This window comes from Lepus europaeus, chromosome 11 (genome assembly GCF_033115175.1).
Source record: "Lepus europaeus isolate LE1 chromosome 11, mLepTim1.pri, whole genome shotgun sequence".
Classification (NCBI taxonomy): domain Eukaryota; kingdom Metazoa; phylum Chordata; class Mammalia; order Lagomorpha; family Leporidae; genus Lepus; species Lepus europaeus.
Window position 1 is genome coordinate 13796708 of NC_084837.1, and position 12701 is coordinate 13809408.

At 46.1% G+C, this 12701-nt stretch overlaps 1 long non-coding RNA gene, 3 other non-coding genes and 1 pseudogene across 24 annotated transcripts in view; all 5 read left to right on the top strand.

Moving 5' to 3' along the window:
• Nucleotides 1-12701, top strand: part of LOC133769792 (uncharacterized) — a 94139-nt gene that overhangs the window by 61556 nt on the left and 19882 nt on the right. For 15 of the 21 annotated variants that reach the window (XR_009867248.1, XR_009867245.1, XR_009867251.1 and 12 more), the window contains 4 exons: nucleotides 2054-2184; nucleotides 5057-5188; nucleotides 8315-8437; nucleotides 9627-9762. This is a non-coding gene — a long non-coding RNA (uncharacterized LOC133769792). Of the gene's footprint in view, nucleotides 1-2053; nucleotides 2185-3304; nucleotides 3373-5056; nucleotides 5189-8314; nucleotides 8438-9626; nucleotides 9763-12701 lie in introns of all 21 variants that reach the window. The other 6 variants (XR_009867249.1, XR_009867244.1, XR_009867247.1 and 3 more) reach the window with 5 other exon arrangements.
• Nucleotides 2421-2512, top strand: LOC133770807 (small nucleolar RNA SNORD116). The gene has a single exon (XR_009867494.1). It is a non-coding gene; the product is annotated as a small nucleolar RNA SNORD116 (small nucleolar RNA).
• Nucleotides 5404-5495, top strand: LOC133770804 (small nucleolar RNA SNORD116). Its single transcript, XR_009867491.1, has one exon. It is a non-coding gene; the product is annotated as a small nucleolar RNA SNORD116 (small nucleolar RNA).
• Nucleotides 7750-7841, top strand: LOC133770805 (small nucleolar RNA SNORD116). Its single transcript, XR_009867492.1, has one exon. It is a non-coding gene; the product is annotated as a small nucleolar RNA SNORD116 (small nucleolar RNA).
• LOC133770809 (small nucleolar RNA SNORD116) lies at nucleotides 9800-9883 on the top strand (annotated as a pseudogene).

Below are 12701 nucleotides of genomic sequence, written 5' to 3' on the forward strand. Positions count from 1 at the left end.
AGCATGTGTGGTGTCCTTGCAAGGAGCTATAGGTTTTGGCATTGTGGGAGAGAGTGCAGGTGGATGTCCTGCGGTATGCAGGTAGTGGGCTTGACAATGGATGACCTCTGTGGAGCTGTTCATCAAACCTTTGCCCCATGCCGCCTGAGACCAGGGTCCCTAGGACTTTGTCCTTGACTCCCTAAGGAGTAGAGCAAAGAATGCAAGTGCCCAGACTTGAGGTGGTGCTTTTAACTGTCTTTTGCCAATGGTTCTGAGCCAGCAGTGTAGGGCAGGTGGAAACAGGGGCCTTGGTGTGGCCAGATTCCACTCTATGCTGTAGTGTAGGCAGGATGCATTGAGGTGTATGGCCATACAAGGGCCTGCCCTTCCACATCCCACATCACAGTTTTGTAACCTGTTTTGGATTTGGGGCCCCTCAACCTCAGAGGGAAAGTCTTTCCAGGAAAAATGGCATACCATGTTTTTTGGACACTCATGGGTATGTGTTTTCCACATCTTTTCCAGCTCCAGCACAAGCAGCTATGCTGTAGTTCAGGCAGTATACACTGAGGGTCCTGGCCATACAAAGGTCCTGCCCCTCCTCTTCCCATGACATGGGACTGCAGCATTTGTTGGATTTGTGGTGTCTCTGGCTGAGAGGGAGAGAGTTGCTGGGTAAATGGCATGCCATTGTTGAGTGTGCACTCTTGATTTTGATTTTCCACATGTTCTCCAACTCTGGCCTATGGAGTTCCCTGGAATTTTGGGGAACCTTGCAGATTGCACTTCCACCCTGTCAGTAAGGGTAGAGTGTGCTAAACTGCCCAGGTTTCCTGACCACTGCTAGAACCCCCTTAACTGGCTCTTTGTGTTCCTAGAAGCCCATCATTCCTGTGCTTCCAAACTTGGAAACGTGGCCTGGATAGTCATTGTATTTTGTGGTCAGGCTTCCTCACCTCTTTGTCCTGCATGGGCCCTCTTTTGGTCATCCCCCTGCCTGGGTTGTTGAGATCTTCTAGCTAAATTTGGCCCTAGGTGCCCCTAGGTGACTGCCAAGGTTTACCATCTTGGGATAGCATGCAGTTGCCCCAGCACAGGAGAAAACTCATTGTGGTCTTCATTTGTTTGTTAGAGTTCTGTACTTGTTTTATAAGGGCCTTGGGAGCCAGGCCTCAGGTAGTCCCCTAGGCCTTATTGCTTGGCTTCTGGAAGTTGACTCACTGGTGCCTGGCTGGAATGGCATGTGGGCGGGACAAAGGCAAGTGCAATGGAGTGGTGTGCTGGCCATCACACAGGTGGACAAGACCTGACACTAGTGTGTTCCATAGTTGCCACATACCTTCTTCCTTCAGTGGTTCTTGTGTGCCAGGCTGGCATGGGGCCTTGGAGATGGAAGGAAAGCTCAGTCAGGAAGCAGTCATTTGGGCACCAGGGGAGTGGAGTCTTTGTGCTTTGTGGCCCTCTTCTAGGGTTTCTGGATCCTGCCTCCATGTTTGGCCCATGTCCCTTCCATGTGTGTGGCCTGATGGTTGAAGGCAGTGTGCTTTCCTGGGTAGCAGGAATAGAGGGCAAACCACCTGACTGTGTCTTTTTACCTGTGAGGGAGGGCATGTCTGCACATGCCTTTCATGCTGTTATAGGAGGCAGTGGTCTGTGGCCTCTGTCATCACCCAAAAGGGTGTGCATGTGTCTTTCTGATAGAAAGTCCTGACCCTAGGCAATGGAAGTTCAAAGGTTGAGAAAGAGAGGTACCTGAGATAACAGCCCTGGGAGGTGAGATGCCAGCCCAGATAGCCAGAGGCCTTACCCTCATGACACAAAGGGGTTAACCCACTTACCTTTTGAAGTAGAAAGTCATATGGCAAACCACATGGAGTCCCACCTGTATAAGTCCTACATGCCAGTGGTCCCCTCTTCACACATGTGATTCACGATGGGGAACCAGACTGGGATGCAGATGTAGGGCATGTGAAAGGGAGCATCGCAGCATGGCTGGATATGGACTCAGGCTTTGAGCTGTGTACCAGGTTCATTGTCACATGTGTGCCCCTGATCTGTGTGCACTTCTCAGGGGAGTTGCGGCTGGCAACATGACTTCTGTGGAGACACAAACTGCACTTTTCCTGAAGAACAGAGGCACCTGGGGGCCCTAGAATCCCTGTGTCCTGCAGCGGGCTCCATGTTGCTGGAGCTCTGAGGATGGTAAGCATTCCCAGGCCCAGAGGCCCTGCAGCACCCCAAGCATCTGAAGAACTGAAAGACCTATGCACTGGCTGGCCATTGATAGCCTGCTGGGCTGCACTGCTATGGTGGATTACCTAGACTTCTTTCTCTAAGCTGTGGACCTGGACTCTCCAGGCCACTGAAGGTCTTTGATGTCTCCAGCTCTCCCCTTGCCTGGCCACAGTGCTTCCCTCCTAGCATGTGGGCATGTGCTTGGATCAATGGTGACTCCTGCAAATACCTCCCTTGGAAGCTGAACAAAATGAGTGAAAACCCCATACTGTCATTCTCATCATGCCTGAGATCCAGCTCATTGCCCTTAGCAGGGACCTTAGATATGTGGGTTCATGTCCCCTGCCTCAAGTTTCCTCCATCATTAAGGGTATCAACAAAGGCAAATTTTGCCACCATACAGGTGAATGGAACCTGTCCTCCATGGGCTATGCCTCATTAGGGGAATGTTTGGTGAAATAGCAATGTTTGTGGGTGTGGTGTCCTTGTAAGGGAGCATGGATTTGGCGTTGTAGGAGAGGATGCAGGTGGGTGTCTAGGTTGTGCAGTCCATGGACCTGGCAATGGGAGGCCCCTGTGGACCTCCTGACAGACCTTGAGCCCTGTGTGGCCACATCTTGGAATCCTTGAAGAAAGCTTAGGACACCAGTGCCCAGGCTTGAGGTGGTGCTTGTATCACCAGTGAGGATATCATCAAAGGCAAATCTGGCCACCACACATGCATACAGAACCTATCCTCCATGGGCTTTGTCCATGCAGGGGAGTGCTTATTGGGATGGCAACGTGTGTGGGAGTGTTCACTTACAAGTGGGCTTAGGTGTTGGCTTGGTGAGAGAGGGTGCGAGGGTGCAGGTGTTTGTCCTGGGGTGTACAGGCTGTTTACCTGGCAATAGGTCTCCCCTGCAGACCTGCTGACCAAACCTGAGCTCTATGTGGCCTGAGGTCAAGATCCCTGGAAGCATGAGTCATGGAATTGCAGCATGTGTTGGTTTTTGTGGTTCTTACGCTTATAGGGAAAGAGTTGCAGGGCAAAATTGTGTACTGTGGTTTAGTAGATACAGATGTACATTTCCCTTGTCTTCTCCAGTTCCAGCAACCAGAGCTCCCTGGAATATTGGGGAAACTTGTGGATGGCACTTCCTGTGGGACTTTAAGGTCAGAACATGCTCTACTGCCCGTGTGCGCTGCCCTCATGACTGGCTCTTGCCATGGTCTTTGATCTCCTTGGCGCTTGGAGCCTGACCTCTCCATGCTTCCAAGCTTGCAAATATGTGGCATAGGTAGCCAGTGTGCCTCACAGCCAGGCTTCATTACTGCTTTGTCCTTCAGAGGCCCTCTTTTGGTCATCCCACTTCCTGGGTTGTTGAGATCTTCCTGCTCGCTTTGGCCCAAGTGCCCCTAGGTGACTGCCAAAGTGACCATCTCTGGACAACATATGCTTGTCCCAGTATAGGTGAAAACTTATAGTGGTTGTCATCAGCAGAACTGTGTCCCACACAAGGCGATTGGACTCCTTTACTTGATTTGTAAGGACCTTGGGGGCCAGATCTGAGGTGGCCTCTTGGCCTTGCTGCTGGGTGTCTGCAAGTTGGCTCACTGTTGTCAGGCCAGTGGTGTGTGTGCATGAAGAAGGCAAGTGCAATGGCTTGCTGTGTGTCAGCTGGCACACAGTTAGGTAGACAAAGCCTGATACTGAGTTCCATAGTTGCCAAGCATTGTGTTCCTTCAGGGGTTCTTGTGTGCCAGGCTGGCATGGGGCCTTGGGGATGGAAGGAAAGCTCAATCGGGAAGTAGTCATTTAGGCATTAGGGGGTGGAGCCTTTGTGACCCTCTTCCAGAGTTTCTGAATCCTGCCTCCATGTTTGGCCCATGTCTCTTCCATGTGTGCGGCCTGATGGTCAAAGGCAGTGCCCTTGATGGGGTAGTGGGACTAGAGGGCAAACCTCCTGACTGTGTCATTGTCTCTGTGAAGAAGGGCTTGTCCACACATGCCTTGCATGCCATCACTTGAAGCAGTGCCTGTTCCACTTGGAGTCTGTTGCCTCTGTTATCACATGAAAGAGGTTTCTGTGTGCATCCTGCTGATAGGAGAGCTTGACCCTTGGTAGCAAATGTTCAAGTTGTCAGAATTGGAAGTTTCTAGGAAGCGAGCCCTTGGATGTCCAGATGATTGGGCAGGTGACCAGAGGTGTGACCCAACCAGAATCTCCTCTTGAAAACCACACGCATATGCAGTCATAGGGTGCCAGTGCTTGATCCTCCCATTCAAAGGTATAGACCCGTACACCTTCCCAAGCAGATACTGAGTTAGACAACCACCTACAGTTTTTTTTTATTTATTTAACAGATAGAGTTAGACAGAGTGAGAGATAGACAAAGAGAAAGGTCTTCCTTCTGTTGGTTCACCCCCCAAATGGCAGCCACAGCCGGTGCTACGCCTATCTGAAGCCAGGAGCCAGGTGCTTCCTCCTAGTCTTCCATGTGGATGCAGGGGCCCAAGCACTTGGGCCACCCTCTGCTGCCCTTCCGGGCCATGGCAGAGAGCTGGTCTGGAAGAGGAGCAACCGGGACTAGAACCCAGCACCCATATGGGATGCCGGTGCTGCAGGCGGAGGATCAACCAAGTGAGCCACAGCGCCGGCCCCACCTACAGTTTTATGGTTTTGAATTTTGTGTTCTAGTAGTCTTCCCTCACAAACACAATTTCCATTTGGAAATGATGTCAGGGATGCAGACTTCAGGCATGAGAATTGGAGGATGATACCATATCTTGCAATGGCATGTGGGCTTAGCTTGTATACCTTGTTCATTTTGCCTCTGATCTGTGTGCTTTTCTCAGATGGTATTGTGGACAGTGGCTTAGTCCTGCAGATACACAAGATGTATGCTTCTCCTGAAGATCAGAGGCATTCTGAGGTGCTGGAATACTTGTTGCCTGCAGCAGACCAGAAGTCACTGGAGCTTGATGACAGTAAGCATGCCCTAGACCAGCAGCCCTACACTGCCCAAAGAATTTTGAAGACCTACAAAGACCTGTGTGTGTGCTGGCCTCTACTGCTAGAGTGGATTGCCTAGCCTTTTCTGGGCCATGGCCCTGGATTCTTCAGGCTTGAAGGTCTTTGATGTCACCGTCTCTCCCCTTGCCCAGCCTGTGGTGCTCCCCTCCCAGCACATGGGTGTGTGTTTGGGTTGATGATGACTCCCACAGATACATTCCTTGGAAACCGAACAAAATGAGTGAAAACCCCATACAGTCATTCTCATCATGACTGAGGTCCAGCAAGTGTCCTCCAGCATTAACTGTAGGGTTTAGTTCTCACATTCTCCACTGTATGTTTCCTTCACCAGCCACAGTTTCTCATGTCTACATGTGTGATTTTCCTCTGTGCATTCCATTAACTGAGGCGTATAATGTTTTCTAGAATGATATTCTATTAAAATCCCATGCAGAATGCTACATTGATTTTTCAAGGAAACCAAACTTATTCTCTTTTTTGCCTGTGTGATTAGGTTTTAGTTGTGGAACCCTGGTTTTTTTTCACCCTTTTTGGCTTGACTACATGAAATGCTCCCCCTTGTGATTCTTTGGTGTATGTTGTCAAGATTTTTGTTCTCGTTCCATCTTCATTTAAGAAGTTTCCAGCCATGTTCCTCTAAAGTTCTGATTGCTGTTCTTTTTGTTGAAATCTGGTATCCCTTATTCCTCTATTCCAGTTTTCTTCCTACATGCACTTTTCCCTAAGAAGAGGTACATTCCATTGCCTAATTAATTCATTTAGTCTTCAGTGACATTTGATTTCTGTCATGGGGGTATGATGTTTTCTGTGTTTCCTTGTTGTCATCTGGTGATGGAACAGTTAGATCTCCCATCTCCCTAAATATCAACTTTCCTTTGTCATGGAGTTATTTAATTTTTATCTTTCTTTTCCTTGTGTTGAAATATTTTTTTCTTTTGGTGTGGTATTTAGTCTTGATGTACCAAGGAGGAGATAAAACATATGTTGTTATGAAATTGTCTTAAGATAAGTCACAGTATGTTGTAGTTGTGATCATTGAAGCCATCTTATACCTTGTATGTGTGTCATGATGCAGATGTTCTGGGCTGTCATGCATCCAGTAGTAGTGTTTTCTGTTTTGTGTGATTGACCCTTTCTTCTGATTCTTTGCTGGAAATTTTTTGGATTTGAGAAAATTACAGTTGGTAGTGTACTTCTCTGTTACCAGTGGGTATTAGGTTGATCAGTCCATTTTTGAAAGCTACCTAGGGCCGACGCCACAGCTCAATAGGCTAATCCTCCACCTGTGGCGCTGGCACACCAGGTTCTTGTCCCGGTCGGGGCGCCAGATTCTGTCCTGGTTGCCCCTCTTCCAGGCCAGTTCTCTGTGGCCCGGGACCAGTGTGCCAGCCGCCGCAGCCATTGGAGGGTGAACCAACGGCAAAAGGAAGACCTTTCTCTCTGTCTCTCTCTCACTGTCCACTCTGCCTGTAAAAAAAAGAAAAGAAAAGAAAGCTACCTAGACCCTGCTGGTGTCTTCTTGGGTTGTTAAGTGCAGGAATCTGAGTTATAAGATGCAAGTGCTTGCCTTGGTGTCCATTGCCCACCTGATGGAGAGCTCTTCTCAAATTAATGTCATTTCCAAGAAATATGGTTAAGAAAAGTAACACTGGTTATTGCATCACTTTGTCTCTTTTGTGACCATTTTCTCCCCTAACAATTGGGGTGGTCATGACAGGGCATTCAGAAATAGTATCTCCTCACTGACATCATAGGATTTGTGAGGAAATGTGTATGCACAAAGTACTCTTTTCTTTCTTTCTTTTTTTTTTTTTGACAGGCAGAGTGGACAGTGAGAGAGAGAGAGAGACAGAGAGAAAGGTCTTCCTTTTGCCGTTGGTTCACCCTCCAATGGCCGCGCTTCTCCAAAGGCAGGAGCCAGGTGCTTCTCCTGGTCTCCCATGGGGTGCAGGGCCCAAGCACTTGGGCCATTCTCCACTGCACTCCCGGGGCATAGCAGAGAGCTGGCCTGGAAGGGGGGCAACCGGGACAGAATCCGGCGCTCCGACCGGGACTAGAACCTGGTGTGCCGGAGGATTAGCCTGTTGAGCCACGGCACTGGCTCCACAAAGTACTCTTTTAACAAAAATAGTGACTGTTAGAAAGGAAGTTTCTGGCCTTGTTACAGTATTTCAGTAGATAAAAGAGATAGTTTTCGTTGAAGAACTTGGGTGTAGCAGTAGGAGGGAAAGTGGTGAGAAGACGCCTTTTATTTTATGTCAACAGTGAAGTGAGATTGAAAATAGGAATTTAGTTTTGAACTGTTCAGAAATTCCAGTCTGAGTGATAAGAATTCACTGACTTAAAAAAACATTGAATAATATATTGGTGAGTAAATTTCTCCAGACTTTCTCAGATGTTTCCCTTTCAGGATTTGAACAGTAGGGACATATACATTCTCCAGAAGTCATAGTGGCTGCACATGACTAGGTAAACATGCCCATGGTCTGCTTTTCAATAGAAAAGGAAGGTTCATGGATTGATATTGACATTTAAATATGCATTTCTTGGAAAATTGAACAAAATGAATGAAAATATTATGGCATTGTCCTCATTGAACTGAGATCCAGCACTTTGCTTCTGCAGGAAAGAATGTAACAGGGACAGTTCTTCATTCTTCTACTTAATTACAACTGATGATTGATCCAGGATTTGTGTTTCCTGCTTGGGTGCAGGACGTTCAGTGAGTCCTTGAAAATATCAGGCCTACTAGGTAGATTGATTGAGAAGCCTGTCTTTGAGAAACCTATAAGTGGCATAAGTACAGTCTCTAAGAATAGTGGTGGGTACATGTGTCCCAGCAATGCTTATGTGAAAGACTGCATCTATTCCACCAAATTCAACTGTAATTACATCCGTTAAGTTCTTCAGATCTCCAGAGACATAGCTTCCTCTGGTTTTGAACATAGCACAGGGCTAGTCTCTAGGAGTCATTATTGGCATCCTTGGCCCAGCAGACTCATCTAGTGGGTTGTGTCTGTTCAGCCATTTTCAATTTTCATTCACATTTGTTTGGTCCTTGGTTCACTCAATCAATACAGGTCCCTCCATTGATGAGTGAAGAATAGGGCCAGGATCCTCTGGCTCTCTTTGAGTGCTGACCAAGGAAGCTGCTATGCCAATGGAGATGGTGTCCACTCTTGGAGCATCCAACATCAGAAGAGGTGACACTCATTTGGAATCCATTAAGCAAAGTCAGGAAGGGCAGCACAACTGTAGGTTGACCTTGTAATGATGTCCCAGTCAGGTGGCCTTTGATGACTGGAGAGAAGGAATTCAGTGCATTATCTAAGTTCATGCTGTGGACTTATATATTATGTGTGATGTTGCATGGAGGCTTTGTTGTTTTTCCTCCCTGGACATTATCTGTACATGGGAACTCCATAGTATATGGGTTTAATTTCCTTATAAAATTAAAATCTATACAGGTTCCATTATTTCCATCTTTTCTTTTACTTTATACTAGTACCAAAGCACCAGGGTTCTGGGTGGTTCCCCTTTCTGAGTTTTTTCCCTGAGGCCAGAACACTGAAAGATTCTGGTTCTGAAACTGCTGTCAGGCCCAGGGAATAGGGCACTTAGTCATGAATAATAGACCACGTACATTTTCCTGGATGTACGGACTCTCCAAATGTTTCTAGAAGAGACACTCATTGCCATAACATATGATGCACCAGCCTCCAAAAGAACCCACACTGTCCCCATTTTCTCAGCCTACTGGTGCTAGTATTTTGCATTTCTCAGAACAAGTGCTTGTCTATCAGCACTGACAATTAATTGGTGTGGTAATTGCAGTGACCTTGACATATGGGCAGCTTAGAAGCTTTTTCCAATATCACACAGGGTTACACTGGTTGGCAAACAGGAATGTGAGAATTACAGATCTCCTTGATTCTAAGCCTAGTGCCACAGTCACTATGGATGACATCTAAAGTAAATTTTCCCATTTACCTCCAATGACCTGTGATGAGAATATTGTTGCGTGATTAGAGGGTTGCTGTGCCATCCTTGGTCTGATTGTCAAGCAGTCTGCATGTGATTCCAGTAGAGTTCAATAGCATCATCAGGATCTTTGTGGGAATCTAAGGGCTGTCCTAATCAGCATTGCAGGCCTTGGATCCTGAGTGAATGGCTTAGCATCATAGCTTTTCTTTGTGACACAGAGGCATGACAAATGCCATTGTGCACCCCACAATTTCCATAGTATCCATATGTCCAGAAACAATCGAGGCACATTTGAGTTAGATACTAAATATATGGTGGTGGTGGGGTGGTGGGTTGGGCATTGGCAGTGTGACATGTGTACATGTGGTCAAGATTGACACTCACCCATGTCTCCTGTGCACTTCCCAGGCATCATTCCTGTGCAGTGAATACTGGTAACCTTAAGGAAGGATGTATATATTCTGAAATTCCTGAAGCTACCACTGAAATCCTAGTCACATACTGCCTTGGTTCACCTGGAGGCTGGTGGATAACCATGATGATGGTAAGGATCCACATTTCCAGTGATGAGGAATATGTGTGGTTCAATGATGATGTTCAAATATGCATTCATTGGAAAGATAAAGTGAGTGAAACATTTAAAGAGGTTTGTTTATTTGAAAGGCAGAGTTAGAGAGAAGGAGAGACAGAGGGAATGAGACCTTTCATCTGCTGATTCACTCCCCAAATGGCCACAAAGCCAGAGCTAGGCCAGGTCAAAGCCAAGAGCCTGGAACTCCATTTGGATCTCCCAGGTGGGTGACAGGGTTCCAAGCATTTGGGCCATTTTCCACTACTTTCCCAGGCTCATTAGCAGAAACTGGTTCAGAAGTGGAGAAGCTGGGACTCAAACTGGTGCTCATGTGAGATGCTGGCATCAATAGGTGGTGATTTAACTCACTGTGCCCCAATACTGGCCCCTAAAATGAGTGAAAATTCCATGTTGTTAACCTCGTAGAAATGAGGTCCCAACCTATTGTTCCAGCAGGGAGGAAGTAGAGCCTATTGTTCAACTTGGTGCAAATTTTGTTTGGTCAAGGTTTAAATTGTGCTTCTCCTGGAGTAAGTACAGGACATTCAGTGGATCCTTGAGAATGCCAGGCTTCCTAGATACCTTGACTGAATGGTCTCCCCTTGAGATTCATGCAACTGGCACAAATACAGCCTCTACGAGTCAGGATAGAATGTGTGGTTCAGCAAAGCTCATCCCATCTACTGTGACTGCTCAGCCACTTTCAGCCTTGAGTGGTATCTGTTTAATCCCTTTCCAGTAAAGGAAAACAGGTAACTCTGGTGCCAAAGACAGCACAGGACTAGACATTGACAATCTTCTTGCTCTTTTTAGATGTTGCCTGAAGAAAATGTAGTATTTATTGAGATGAATTCTATTCTTGGAGAACTGGTCATCAGGGCGGCTGATTTTCATTTGGACTCCTGACAGCTGCCTAGAAAGGGCTGTACAGGTTATTTATATGTAAACCTTGTATTGATGTCCCAGTCAGGAGGCTCATAATGTCCTCTGCATGTGGGAGAGGAAGAGTTCAGTGGGTTCCTTGAGTCCATGCCCTAGATATGTCAGTTTGGTAAAGTTTCCAGAGTAACCTTTGTTTGTCTCCAAATCAGTCTTCATTCTAAATGCAAGTGTGTCTTTTTTTTTAAAGATTTATTTTTTTGAAAGTCTGAGTTACAGAGAGAAGGAGAGGCAGAGAGAGAGAGAGAGAGAGAGAGAGAGAGAGAGAGATCTTCCACTTGCTGTTTCACTCCCCAGTTGGCCTCAATGGCCAGAGCTGTGCCTATCCAAATCCAAGAGCCAGGAGCTTCTTCCAAGTCTTCCACACAGGTGTAGGGGCCCGAAGTCTCGGGCCATCTTGTACTGCTTTCCCAGACAATAGCAGAGAGCTGGATTGGAAATGGAGCATCCAGGACTCGAACCAGTGTCCATATGGGATGCTGGCACTGCAGGCAGTGGCTTTACCTGCTATGCCACAACACCAGCCCCGCAACTGTGTCTTTTTATTTATGTACCTGGCTCCATATATCCACAAATAACTAAGGTACATATTGTAGGTTGATCAGAATGGGCATTGTGTTCTGTTTACCTGTTGCCTTGTCTAAAGCCTGCCCATGTTTACCAGACTGTTCTCTGTTGTCATTGCCATGGAAAGAATTCCAGTCTCAGTTATGAAAATTTATGTGTTGTTAAATACCTTGATTTTTTTCTGGATATTGTTGCAGTTGTAAAGATAAAGGATTAATCTGCATTGATATTTCCAGAATGTTTTTTTAAAGATTAGTTTGTTTATTTGAAAGGGGGGGGGGGAGGGAGAGAGGGGCGCTCTATCTGATGGTTTACTCCCCAAATGGCTGTAATTTGTGATTACTTGCTAAGCACTTTTAGCATGATGTTTAAAATCCTTTTTTTTAAACTTTTATTTAATGAATATAAATTTCCAGTGTACAGCTTATGGATTACAATGGCTTCCCCCTCCCATAACTTCCCTCCCACCCGCAACCCTCCCCTCTCCCGCTCCCTCTACCCTTCCTTCAAGATTCATTTTCAATTCTCTTTATATACAGAAGATCAATTTAGTATAAAGATTTCAACAGTTTGCACCCACATAGAAACACACAGTGAAACATACTGTTTGAGTACTAGTTATAGCATTAAATCACAATGTACAGCACATTAAGGACAGAGATCCCACATGAGGAGCAACTGCACAGTGGCTCCTGTTGTTGACCCAACAAATTGACACTCTAGTTTTTGGCGTCAGTAACCATCCTAGGCTGTCGTCATGAGTTGCCAAGGCTATGGAAGCCTTCCAAGTTTACCGACTCTGATCATATTTAGACAAGGTCATAAAAGACAGAGTGAGGATAGTAACCAATGATCCTAAGAGTGGCATTTACCAGGTTTGAACAATTATACAGCATGAAGTGGGGAAGAGGACCATCAGTACACACAGGTTGGGAGTAGAGCCATTGGTGGTAGAGTAGAGGTTATGATTACAAAGGAATGAGGCCCAAGTGCACTAGACAGGGCCTAGAACAAAGGACAGAGTCATTATTAGAGGAGCTAAGAAAGGTGCTGTCTAAGCTACAATTAAGTTTTCTGATTGAGAGGCAAATAGAACCTGATAGAAGGGGCTTGATAATAATCTGTTTGGCTTTAGGCCTTGTAAGTTAAGAGGCCCAGACCTATCTATCTCTTCACATGGGGTATATCCTAAGGGAGGTGTGAACCTCCTAGGGGAAGGCACTCTGTTGACTTTCCTTATCAGATAATGACATTTCATTAATTTTGATATTGTCCTCAGTTGATTGTCTTTTTTCCATCCTATTTGTGGTTTTCCTGGTTTTTATTTTATAGGTGATATTTTATTGTATCCTAGAAATTTTCCCTATCAGGTGAGGGGAATCTGAATCTTAAATGATATTTTTAAT